Consider the following 12,929-nt stretch of genomic DNA (forward strand, 5'->3'; position numbering starts at 1 on the left):
TTAGGGTTTAAGAGAAATAAATATAACAATCAAGAAATACACATTCAAAGCACATACACTATGATTATTTGGAAAACCCTAAATAGGGAAAAACCAACCAACAATAGATCTATTATTGTCCTTGGCTAAAACACAGCCAAGCTGGCCAACAACTTGAGCTTTCACTGCTCAACCATGGCTACCTACAATGGAGAATACACAAGCATTTTAAGACCTACAATGGAGAATACACAAGCATTTTAAGAGCTTCAACTACATGTAATACCATGAGCTCAATACTATGAGTAACCAATAATAGGTGCCCAAAACCACAACAGTTAACCATAACTATTGACATAATCTCAACTCCACCATAGGGTCAAGTTTATCTAACAATCTCCCCTTTAAACTTGACTTTGGGTTTTCCTTGGCCAAATCTATCAAGTGAGCCAGCCACTACTTACCTCCAGGCCCTACCCAGTCAATGTTAGGGTATTTGATAATCTCACACACTGTTGTACTTCAGCATGCTTCATCATATCACCACATGCATCCCCATATCACTCAAGTGGACATTCAGACTTTACTAGTGATTTACTCGGGTACGCATGCCTTACCAGGTCTCACATGGTATACCCATTTACATGAAAATTTTCATTTTATTTTTTATTTTGTTGCTCTCTTGACCCACACACAACTTGAACTTCTGCAAGTTTAACCATGCATTTCATCCTGTAAAACTCCTATCCCACTATTTAACCTTTCTATTGTAACTGAATTTTTATTTAAAATGTCTGTTACTATTTTAGAATAGAAATTTTTTTTCCATGAACTCTTTTGGGAAAAAAAAATACACTTTCTTGATTTTTTGAAAACAATGCTCTACTAATGCAACATTTCACTCAGAATAGATAACCTCCTCACGCAGAAGCGTACTCCTCTTCAAACACCGAAGGACAAAGATGGCCTCCTCCTCACATGCATAGAAGACAAGCCTCAAGCCTCTCACGCTCTGACCTATGCGTGTTGTCTCACTCTGTCACATTATAATTTTCTTTTACACAACTAGATTCATGCTCAGATAATGAGTTCTCTCCCTCAGCGTAGAACTCGTTGGGCACATAGATATGCTTGCCTTCACGCAGAGACACCTTCACGCAAAGAATGCAGCCTTAACGCTGAGAATACAGGGTTTGGCACAGTTTTCTTGACGTCCTCCCTTTCATGCAGCCTCTCGATAGCACTTCTGGACTCGAGACTCGATTCACTGGCTCTGATTTAAACTTTCAAAATATTCTCAGGGCTCCGCAAAGGCTCGAGACTTCATTTTCTTCTTGCTCCTCATCGAACCTTCACTCAAAGAACATTGCTGGTTTGTGCAACCAGCTATTGCTTCAACCAGCCCCACCACTTCCCAACTAGAGTTCTGATACCACTTGTTAGGGTTTAAGAGAAATAAATATAACAATCAAGAAATACACATTCAAACCATGTACACCATGATTATCTGGAAAACCCCAAATAGGGAAAAACCAACCAACAATAGATCTATTATTGTCCTTGGCTAAAACACAGCCAAGTCGGCCAACAACCTGAGCTTTCACCCCTCAACCATCACTTCCTACAATGGAGAATACACTAGCCTTTTAAGAGAGCTTTCACCCCTCAACCATCACTTCCTACAATGGAGAATACACTAGCCTTTTAAGAGTTTTAACTACATGTAATACCATGAGCTCAATACCATGAGTCACCAATACTAGGTGCCCAAAACCAGAACTGTTAACCATAACTTTTGACATAACCTCAACTCCACCAAAGGGTCAAGTTTATCTAACAGTAATGAGCCAATTAGAGGAGTGTTGAGAGTGTAGTAATGAGCCAATTAGAGGATTGTTGAGGGTGTGGAACAATTGCGGTGGAGAGTAAGAGTTTCAACCATAGAGAGAGTTAAACATAGTATTATGCCAAAGTAACAAACCATGAAGAGGGACCAATTACATGTCCCGTTAATATTGAAACAAAAGTTACGCATACAGTTGTTAACTATGAAACAAGTGTTATGGATATAATTCGTTGACTATGTAACAAGTGGGTTGCATATAGTTTATCTTTGAATCCAATGATGTGCATATAGTGGGAGGAACCACATATTTACATCTAGCTCATTATAACCGAACTTAAATATGTAGGTCTAGACCAACATGAAGTGTAACATTCCTCACAAAAGTTTGGACGAGCCCTAGGTAGAGAAAACATTGATCTCAATTACAAAGTGAAAAAAAGTGAAAAAAAATGTTATACCATCTCAAAAGGGAGAATGGAGGCAATAGAAGTGTTGGTCGAGTCTGAAATGTGATTTCAATTACAATCAAACAAAATGTTATACCCTCTCGAAAGGGAGGATGGAGGCAATAGAAGTCTTGGTCGAGGCTGAAATGTTATTAAAGAGAAAAAAAGGACTTTTGATGATTGATCAACATACCAATAGCACAATAAAAAACAGAAAAAATAAGACAATAAAAGCTCTCCATTCAACTCCAACTCGCTTACCTTTTTAGGAGGAAGAGGAGAAATTGGGATTGTAGACTGAGTGGAGGGCGTGACAGATTCCTTTGGCTGCGGATCTGCCTGCAAATTTAATTGAAGAACCCAGAAAATTTATAGTGGATATTCATTGCAACAAAGGAGACATGTTCAATGTTAAATATTGTGAACTACAAAACTAAACAATGACACTATATTATTTTATCAATACGATTAACTGGCTTCCACCATTGCATTGATTGTATTATGTTCTTATGTACTTATTCCATCCAAGGTAATAGAATTATTTCTTGTTAGATATATACAGAGAGTTATGCAAACAATATTCAAGGTGACGTTATTTAGTTTCCCTACATGGGCATATGATCGAAATTCCATATTTCTAGAATATTTACTTTCTAAGGAAAATAAATTCCATTGACATCAACACACCAAGTTAAATAGTGAGTCTCACATTTAAAATATGAAGATTGAATTAACTGCTAGCCGCTGGACAGAAGTATGCCATTAATTCATAGGATATACCTATGCTTAAACCTCAAGATAGAGTTGAAATTGTTTTTTCTCTGCTCCAATCGAGGTTGCAATCAAGACAATGTTCTCTCGTATTTGTTATATTACAGTTGTTTTGGAAGAAATTGAGTGTCGTTGTATTACCTTAGATGGATTTTCCATGGCTAGAGCTAGCAACAATGGTGAAGTTTTGGATTTGACGGAAGAGGTGCTTAACCCTTTCTTAGGCGGTAGTTCGTCTCTAAAGAGAAGGTTCATGGATCTCTGGCAGGTCAAACTCTAGCTGAGGTTTTGCTGCTTGTGAAACACCAATCGATGGATTCATAAAATCTCACCGGTCATTCTCAAAGGAAATGAGTAAATAAAGCCTTCTCCACCATATGCCAGAATTTTCATCAACAAAGTTATACTCAACCGAACAAAACAAAACTCGAATCATTATCTATAAGACAAGAATAATTTTCTTTAGCCCAAAAATGAAAACCAGTAAAAATAGCTGGAATGTTCGTCCACATTCGATTACCAACTGAAATCTTGCCCAATAGAAATATACTATGAACACAGGTATCCCCTTACAAGATTGTGAATAGAGGTCTGGCCTCTTTTTGGCCTGCGAACAGAGGTTGCCAATGTCTCGCCCAAAAAAGACTCTGTCCCACGGTCTGGGTGCTCGAATTGAATGTTAAAGTGATCAAGCTCGGAGAATGACCGCAAAACTTTTAGGACCAGCTCTATCCACTCAAAAGACACGTGCGTTGAATCTGCGATGTGCCGTTTCCGTAACTCTCCGTTCAAATCATTACGATTACTCTGAAAATTTGAATTTGCAGTAGACTCTCCGTCAATCTCGCCCATGAATCATCAAATATAAAATTATTATTACATTTCATATCTTATGGAACATATGCCATTGAAGGCCATTATCCAAATTATTCAAAAGAAAGTGCATACCAAGAATCGAAGTCAACACACAAATTCCAACCATCAAGCACCAAGCCAAAGAACAAGGGAGTTATAATACGTGCACTAAATGTCACAAGCCAGGAATCCATTTTGACTAATCGACACTCACAGTCTATCCTTTTAGCGCTTATATGAGACACCAAGGGAGGAGACGACATAAAATGTTCCCAGTCAAACAACAGATGTGCCCGATCGAACAGAGTGTGCATTGTCATTCCCACGGACCCGATCCACAGACCCCGACCCACAGACCACGATACTCTCACCTGTTTTTGCCTCCGCTTGACCAATTTTTAATATATATATATATATATATATATATATATATATAAAACAAACAAAACCCCTCTAAACCCTTATTATAAGGTCAATATATTGTTTTATGTTCTTTGATTTTTTTATGCCCCAATGTTAACGCACTTGATATCATATTGCTTTGTCAGTAAGCCCCCGTGAGTTTGAATCACAGAATAAGTGTGAAGATACAATATTTAAGGAGGCAACAACATGCATTAGTTCCCAATAGGCACAAATTTTAGCTTTTGTGTTTGAACCCAATTAAAAATTAGTCTAAATACGATAAGAAAAGTTTCCCCGATTGGTTCAATTGCAACAGAAGTGGTCCCCCACCACAGGAATAGTTTCGTGAGGCTCCATCAAAGAAATCCACATTATTAGAGAGTGGGCTCGACATGTAATAGAAGGGATGGGTTCTCTTAGGATACAAAGGTCTCTAGTAATCCATAAAGAATCCTAAAATATGAGACATAATAAAAGGGAGTTTGACGGATCGCTCTTCAAAATGAGAAAGTTACAAACCTTCCGGATAGCCCAAGCCCATTTTACTATCCCACCATCGCAAACTTACCTCTAGGAAGGAGAGGGGACCAGAATATCGTATTTGGAGAAAAGAAAATAAAGCCTCCCGGAGTGATCTCGAATATGAACACTAGAAAAATAGATGATGAATTGATTCAACATCTCTATGGAATAAACAACACATATTAGAACCATTGAGACCCTTCGAATCATGTTTTCCCATGTTAAGGTACGATTTTCTAGGGAGAGCCAAATGAAGCATCTCAATTTTCGCATAGTTGACCATTTCGAGATTTTTCTAGTCCACCAACTCACCCTAGGCTACAGGAAAGAGGCTGAGATTGAATGGTAGGCCAGTTGTTAGTGATATGGTCAATGAGGATCTTCCATCTACAAAGTAAGGAATCTTGTTGGTCCTTCAAGAATAGACCATTTGACTCGAGGTTCTTGATGAATGATTCCCACTCTGAGTCCAAAGTCTCCTGCAACTCTAAGGTCGAAGAGCGTTTCCAGCCTCCAGGGCGTGGTACAAACTGGGGGACGAGGAGACATGACAAAGCTGAGAGATGCCCCATGGATTGATACAAGCAATTAGTATGAGGGATAAACAATCCTTAAAAGAACCATCTATAAAAAGTCCTTTCCAAGAGTGACCAACTACCCATTTCCAACTCTCCAAGAAATCCATATATGAATCTAGGGAAAGGCCTCCACCAAGCCTTTCTAGATATTCGAACCAACAATATATTTCCTTTGATTGAGAGACGACAACCACTTCAAGCATGGCTTGTTATTTCGATACTTATCCACAATGATGTGACACCAAATGCTTGAGCCTCTAATGGTCATCTAGAATCTCATCATGGTGAAAACAATTCCAAGCAAATGTAAATTTTTGAGTCCCCATCTGCCACAATTTTTGCGCTGAGAAAGTAGATCCCATTTAGCCAAATGCATTCGAACCCGTTGTTTCTTACCTGGAGATTAAACAGACACTAAATAATTTTCTAAATGGTGCATTTTGCAATTTTAGATAGTGAAAGCCAACATATAGGAATGCTCTCCCGGACCACTTTGACTAGGGTCATCGTGCGACCTATTACACCAACTGCTAATTTGCTTTTAATCGGCCAAGATCAATCCTCCAATGAATAGAAAGTGGGCTTTAGATGATAGAATCCATATTCAACGGATACCATCTCGAAAGAGAGGATGGAGGTAATAAAAGACTTGGTCGAGTCTGAAAAGTTATTAAACAGAAAAAAAAAGACCTTTGATGATTGATCAACATACTAATAGCAAAATAGAAAACAGAAAAACTTGTTGAAATATTAATTTCAACTGCCGAACAACGACCGCGTACTTTCCAGGAAACCGCCGGTGTTCATCGCACCGCTTTTCACGCAAAGATGGTTTTTCCTCCGAGGGCTCTGATCACACTCACCTGTTGACGCGTGTCCACAGCAGTCCTTGCCAAAACCGCCGTTCCCCGGAGCTTAACGTTCAGCAAATAAGGCCGCCCGATATTGCCAGCAGTCGTCCGATTAATGAGGAGCAGATCTACGACTATGGCAGCGGGGCACATATTTTTTGTTGATTATCGGGAGGACCTCCAGGCCGTATGAGAAATTAATTTACCGCCATGCTGAAGTACCATCGTTCCAGAAATAAATTAACGTGAAGTAAAATTTTTGGTTTGACTGCCAGATTGTCAGTAAAGTAATTTAATGGAATTTACTGCATTCGTAGAATGTTGGTAAAAGTTTAATTTTATTGTTTTATGGGAGTATGGGCACAAGTGAACGTATGGTCATGTTTTTTGTTTAGTTGTTGAATATGTAATGTTTGTTGTTCATTGTGTGTGTAAAGAAACGCACAGCAGTGCGAAGTGAAAGAGGGTAGACGCAGCAGCGCCAAGGAGAAATTTTTAGGCACAACAGTGCTATTGTATTTGGTGTTGTTGTTCATTGAAACAGAAAGGAAATGGTATGCGCAGCAGCGCGAGTGAAATATAATTTCTTTTGATTATGCAATGCAATGTATGCAACGCAGCAGCATGAAGCAAGTGAAATGTAATGTAAGGTGAAGATACGCAGCAGCGTAAATGATTTTTTTTGGGTTGTTCGTTGGTGAGAAAACAAAAGGGAATGCGCAGCAGCGCAAAGGTCATTTTTGGTTGAACATGAATGTAATATAATACATGCAACAGCGTGTATGTTTTGTTTTTGTTGTGAAAACAAAGGGGAGACACAGCAGTGCGTATGAAAGGAAACAAAGACAGAGTTCCTTTTGGTGTAATGCACAACAGTGCAAATACAATGCTCCATCTCCGTGGTGGCTTTTAGATAGGCTATTGTGTGACAATATAATGTAGTGATGTTTAGTGTTTTTCCTGCTTAATGCATTTTATGTATGCATGTGTTCATTATTGTCTATTGTTGAAATGTGAGTGAGGCGCAGCAGCGCGATAGCAAGAAGGAGAAGCACAACAGTGCGAATGTAAGCAGCTTGAATGTTTTTTTTGTAATGGAATATGCAGCAGGGCATATGTATTGAAGAATTTTTTTTTACACAGCAGTGTGTAAAATATTTGTAGCAGAGACAGAGTAATTTTTGTATGGAACTGAAGCGTTCCCTAGTTGTGAAATCCCTCTGTTAGAGGAAGATGTTTTTGTAACAACAGTTGTGAAATCCCTCAGTGTGAGGAAGATGATTTATGTAATAGTTGGTTTCCTGTTAATGAATAGATTTTTTTTTTTGTGTTGCTGAAACTCTGTCCTCAGCAAAACAATTTTTTTTGGCTTCCCTGTGCTAAGGTCCTGTGTGTTAAAAATAGAGAATCAGTCTCTGTTCTGTTCAGTTAATTTTATTTTGGAATTTAGCAGAAAATTCCCAACAGTGGTATCAGAGCGAGGTTCAGGCTCTTTGAAGGTGTCAAAGAAGCTGAAGGAAGGTTCCTTTTGTTGCAGCAGCTTCTCCAACAGAGTGAAGACTCAGTCAAGGAAGATTCAAACGTATTTCTCAAGCTAGTTATTTAAATACTTGACTGTATTTTGAAGCATAGTTAGGAATGGCAAGGTCAAAGAAGAAAGTCTGCAATCCTCCTAAGGATGTGTCTCCCTCTACAACTAAAATAGAAGACAATCAATTTGAAAGCATTCTATTTGAGGTTCCAATGCTCAATGGGAACTTTAATATATGGGAAGCAAAAATGAGGACTTTCTTACAGTCTCAAGGGATTGAAATTTGGGAATCAGTGATTGATGATAGCAGGATGGATAGAGAATCCAATGAGTACATTGCAAAAGCAACAAAGACAATCTTGAATGGGCTACCTGATTCTGCAAAGAAGAATCTAGGAAAACATTCATCAACAAAGGATATATGGGACAAACTTCATAACCTTCACTCAAAAGCAACACTCACGATGACCATCAATCAAAAGGGAGATCATGAACCCATCATAGGAGTTGAAAATGAGAATGATGACATCAAGGTTGAAGCAGACCTAGGAGATAAAAAGAATGAAAAGGACTTTGTAGAAGAACTCCTTGCTCAACTTATGACTGCCATGGAAGAGATTAACAATTTGAAAAAGGAAAATGAGGCACTTAAGAAGAAAGCTCCAGTTGGTAACCAAGATCAAAGAAGGAAGAAAGTTGATCTCATCAAGCTTCAAGTACAAGAAAGGGATGAAGAGCTTGCTAAACTTAAGAAGGAATTTCATCAAAGCAAAAGGAAGCATCATGAAAAATTCATATCCATGACAAATCAATTGAATAAAGTAAAGAAGCAGGAAAATACCTTGTCAAGTCAACTTGAATAAAGGCACAAGAGTGTGAACAAACTTGAAGAAGAGATTGGTCAGTACAAGGTAGAGGTCTCCTCCCTTAAGTCTCAATTAAAAGAAGCCAAGAAACAGGCACAAGAAGCTGAGAAGAGAATGGAGAGCAGTGAAGCAAAGAATGAAGAAATCTTCAAAATGAAGTTAGATATCATCTCCCTTAAAATAGTAGCCGTTGAAGCTACTCGTAGCAAGGAAGAAACTGAGGAACAACTTGCAAAGAAGAATAATGAGTGTGAAAGATTGGAAAAAGAGATTGTCCTCCTCGGAAAAAAGGTTGAAGGGATGAACAAAATCATGAAGAGATCTGAAGCCTTAGATGACATGCTCAGTTATCACAGATGTCCATCTGATAAATCAGGACTAGGGTATGCAGGTGAACCCTCAAACAAGAATGAAAATGCTTTAAGCAAAAGAGATGTGAAGAAGCCAGAAAGAAATTGTGATGCTCCTAGTTCCAGCAAAGGCAAGGAGAAAAATCAAGGCTACAATAGAAGAAATCCTATTCCAAGAAGAAATCTTGCTCCAAGTAGAAAACCAGCTCCAAAAAGAAATGTAGATGATGTCAAAGAGGCAAGAGGCAATGGTTATCATCAAAGGATCTCAAGGCAGAAAGGCTTCAGAAGTACATCAAGGAAACCTCCATCTCCCAGGTACCAAAGTTCATTTTTTAGTTATTATTATTCTTGTTCAAACTTTGGTCATATGGCAAAACACTGTAGAGCATTTCATAGAGATAGATGTTATGGTCTCCGACAACCTCCAAGAAAAAATTTTACAAGAAGAATCATGAAATCGTATTCATGAACAATGTAAAATGCTTCAATTGTCATAACATTGGTCATATGGCACATAATTGTAACTTAACATGGGCTCTTACACAAGCTAGAACCATGCAAAAGAAGAAAGTTACACAAGTATGGAGAAGGAAGGAAATATAGTCCAAAAGTCCCTTAAGCTCTCCAGCCAATCTAGGTTTCTTTTGAGAAGACTCTGCCAAAAGGAGACGATGCATACAGTTAGGGGGAGCCTGTAATTCTTGATCATTATTGCTGAACTAAATTAACAGTCATTCTTTGATGAAGATCTTCTTATAGAGGAGAGATATGGAATTAAATCTGCCATAAGAACAAAGAAGAAAAGGTTGCAGGATAGATTGAAGACGCAAAGGTTGGAAACCTTGTGTGAGGCAAAGAGAAAGAGGACATTACATGATGATCAGAATACTTTTGCAGCTGCTATGGCATCTAAAGGAACATCTAAGAAACTGAGAGCAAATGACCCACTGATTTTCTCAGAAAGAACAAGTGCAGATCATGCCCCAATGGATATAGCCAGGTGTAAAGACAGTACTCTTATTCTCCAGAACAGTAACCAGGCACAGTTTTGTGGCTCGGGATTGATTAGAGTGCCTGAGCACAGTAGTAAAAGCGATGAAAGGAAAGCTTATATGAATAGGCAGAAAAGCGTTGATCTTTTTAGAAAATGTCTGGGTATGACTGATAACCCAACAATTGATATTAAAGGGGAGTGTTGAAATATTAATTTCAACTACCGAACAACGACCGCGTACTTTCCTGAAAACCGTCGGTGTTCATCGCACCGCTTTTCACGTAGAGATGGTTTTTCCTCTGAGGGCTCCAATCACACTCACCTGTTGATGCGTGTCCAAGCAGTCCTTGCCAAAACTGTCGTTCCCCGAAGCTTAACGTTCAGCAAATAAGGCCCTCCGATATTGCCAGTAGCTGTCTGATTAATGAGGAGCAGATCTATAGCTATGGCAGCGGGGCACATATTTTTTGTTGATTATCGGGAGGACCTCCAGGCCGTATGAGAAATTAATTTATCGCCATGCTGAACTACCATCATTCCAGAAATAAATTAACGTGAAGTAAAATTTTTGGTTTGACTGCGAGATTGTCAGTAAAGTAATTTAATGGAATTTACTGCATTCATAGAATGTTGGTAAAAGTTTATTTTTTTTGTTTTGCGGGAGTACGAGCATAAGTGAACGTATGGTCATGTTTTTTGTTTAGTTTTTGAATCTGTAATGTTTGTTGTTCATTGTGTGTGTAAAGAAACGCACAGCAGTGCGAAGTGAAAGAGGGTAGACACAACAGCGCCAAGGAGAAATTTTAGGCACAACAATGCTATTATATTTGGTGTTGTTGTTCATTGAAACAGAAAGGAAATGGTATGCGCAACAGCGCGAGTGAAATATAATTTCTTTTGATTATGCAATGCAATGTATGCAACGCAGCAGCATGAAGCAAGTGAAATGTAATGTAAGGAAAAGATACACAGCAACGTAAATGATTTTTTTTTTTGTTGTTCGTTGGTGAGAAAACAAAAGGGAATGCAAGGTAGTGCAAACATCATTTTTAGTTGAACATGAATGTAATATAATACATGCAGCAGCGTGTATGTTTTGTTTTTGTTGTGAAAACAAAGGGGAGACGTAGTAGTGCGTATGAAAGGAAATAGAGACAGAGTTTCTTTTGGTGTAATGCACATCAATGCAGATACAGTGCTCCATCTCCATGGTGGCTTTTAGATTGGCTGTTGTGTGACAATATAATCTGGTCATGTTCAGTGGTTTTCCTGCTTAATGAATTTTATGTATGCATGGGTTCATTGTTGTGTGTTGTTGAAATGTAAGTGAGGCGCAACAGCACGATAGCAAGAAGGAGAAGCACAACAGTGCGAATGTAAGCTTGAATGTTTTTTTGGTAATGGAATATGCAGCATGGCATATGTATTGAAGAATTTTTTTTTACACAACAATGTGTAAAATATTTGTAGCAGAGCAATGTGTAAAATATTTGTAGCAGAGGCAGAGTATTTTTCTGAAGAGACAGAGTAATTTTTATGTGGAACTGAAGCGTTCCCTAGTTGTGAAATCCCTCTGTTAGAGTAAGATGTTTTTGTAACAGCAGTTGTGAAATCCCTCAGTGTGAGGAAGATGATTTATGTAACAATTGGTTTGCTATTAATGAATAGAAGTTTTTTTTGTGTTGCTGAAACTTTGTCCTCAGCAAAAGAAATTTTTTTGCCTTCCGTGTGCTGAGATCCTATGAGTTAAAAACAGAGCATCAGTCTCTATTCTGTTTAGCTAATTTTGTTTTGGAATTTAGCAGAAAATTCCCAACAAAACAATGATGATAAAAGCTCTCCATTCAGAAACAATGCCCTCCCCAAAGATTATCAAGTAATCCATAGAAAGTAAATGTTGAAAACACACTGACCTAGAAACGGTGATCAGAGAAAGTTAGCTTGATATTTAGGTGCTCGTGACAAGGTGAAGCTAAGTACGTAGCAACAATATCAAGATTCCAAGATTTTATTTAGATAGAGACCAACATCGCATACAAACAACATCATGACTTAGTAAAATTAATTGAATTATGACAAAAGTTTTGTGGCTATTGTGGGAGGACGGATATGTAGAGAAATTATTCTACGACTATGTGGTAAGGGCAAGAGCTAACCAGCCTGCCATAGGGCATTTAATGCCTCTATGGTTGCTGGTTCACATGGATGATGGTCATACATAGTATGGCAAAGATCAGGGAGTGGTGGTTCTTTTCCGACTGATGTGTTGGTCGACTACTCCGTCTCTCTAACGGCGTTCGTCTCCCTCCCGTCCAATACTGTTCCTTTTACATTTATTGATAGAAAGTGCAGGTTGTCCTGATCCGTGTGACAGGAGATGAGGATCACAAGGTCAGTCGTCGATTAGAAGTAGACTTTCGACGGTATAGATCTAGATGTGTGGGCGCGCAATTGAAATTTGAATTAAATAATAAATTAAAAAAAGAACTGCAATTGTAAATAAAAAGGAACTCGATTCTACGACAATGACAAAATCCTTGTTGTGTTTTGAATTTGCAGAGCGGATGAAAAGTAAAAGAGATGGCGAGTACGAAGGAGACAAAGAGCTCAGGTTTGGGAGGACCTTAAATTTTCTGAATACTAATACAATTTTTTTTACTGTGATTTTTTTATTATGAAGAAACTTTTTCGTAGGTTTTTCACCCCTCTGCCCCATTCAAGTCAATTTTTAGGCTCAGGTGCCTCACTCAAGTCAAGTCAATACGCTCAAAACTCTGTAATTGTCTTCCAATTTCCCAAATCGATTTCTCCAATTTTCATTTTCCTTGTTTTGTATCTCCAACTCAGCGTTTGACGAAGGATGGAGTTTGCCAAAACTGCAACGTTGTGATTTTCTCACTTTATATCTCGTTATCACAATCACTTAGAATAC

General features: G+C 38.3%; 1 pseudogene; it reads left to right on the forward strand.

Moving 5' to 3' along the window:
* Positions 1-10,202, forward strand: part of LOC149148502 (floricaula/leafy-like protein FL1 pseudogene) — a 28,034-nt pseudogene extending 17,832 nt beyond the window's left edge.
* Positions 10,203-12,929: the final 2,727 nt, after the last annotated feature.

Source organism: Pinus tabuliformis, chromosome 9, assembly GCF_031772625.1.
Source record: "Pinus tabuliformis cultivar Carrire ecotype Pingquan chromosome 9, CPIR1, whole genome shotgun sequence".
In the NCBI taxonomy this organism is placed as follows: Eukaryota; Viridiplantae; Streptophyta; class Pinopsida; order Pinales; family Pinaceae; genus Pinus; species Pinus tabuliformis.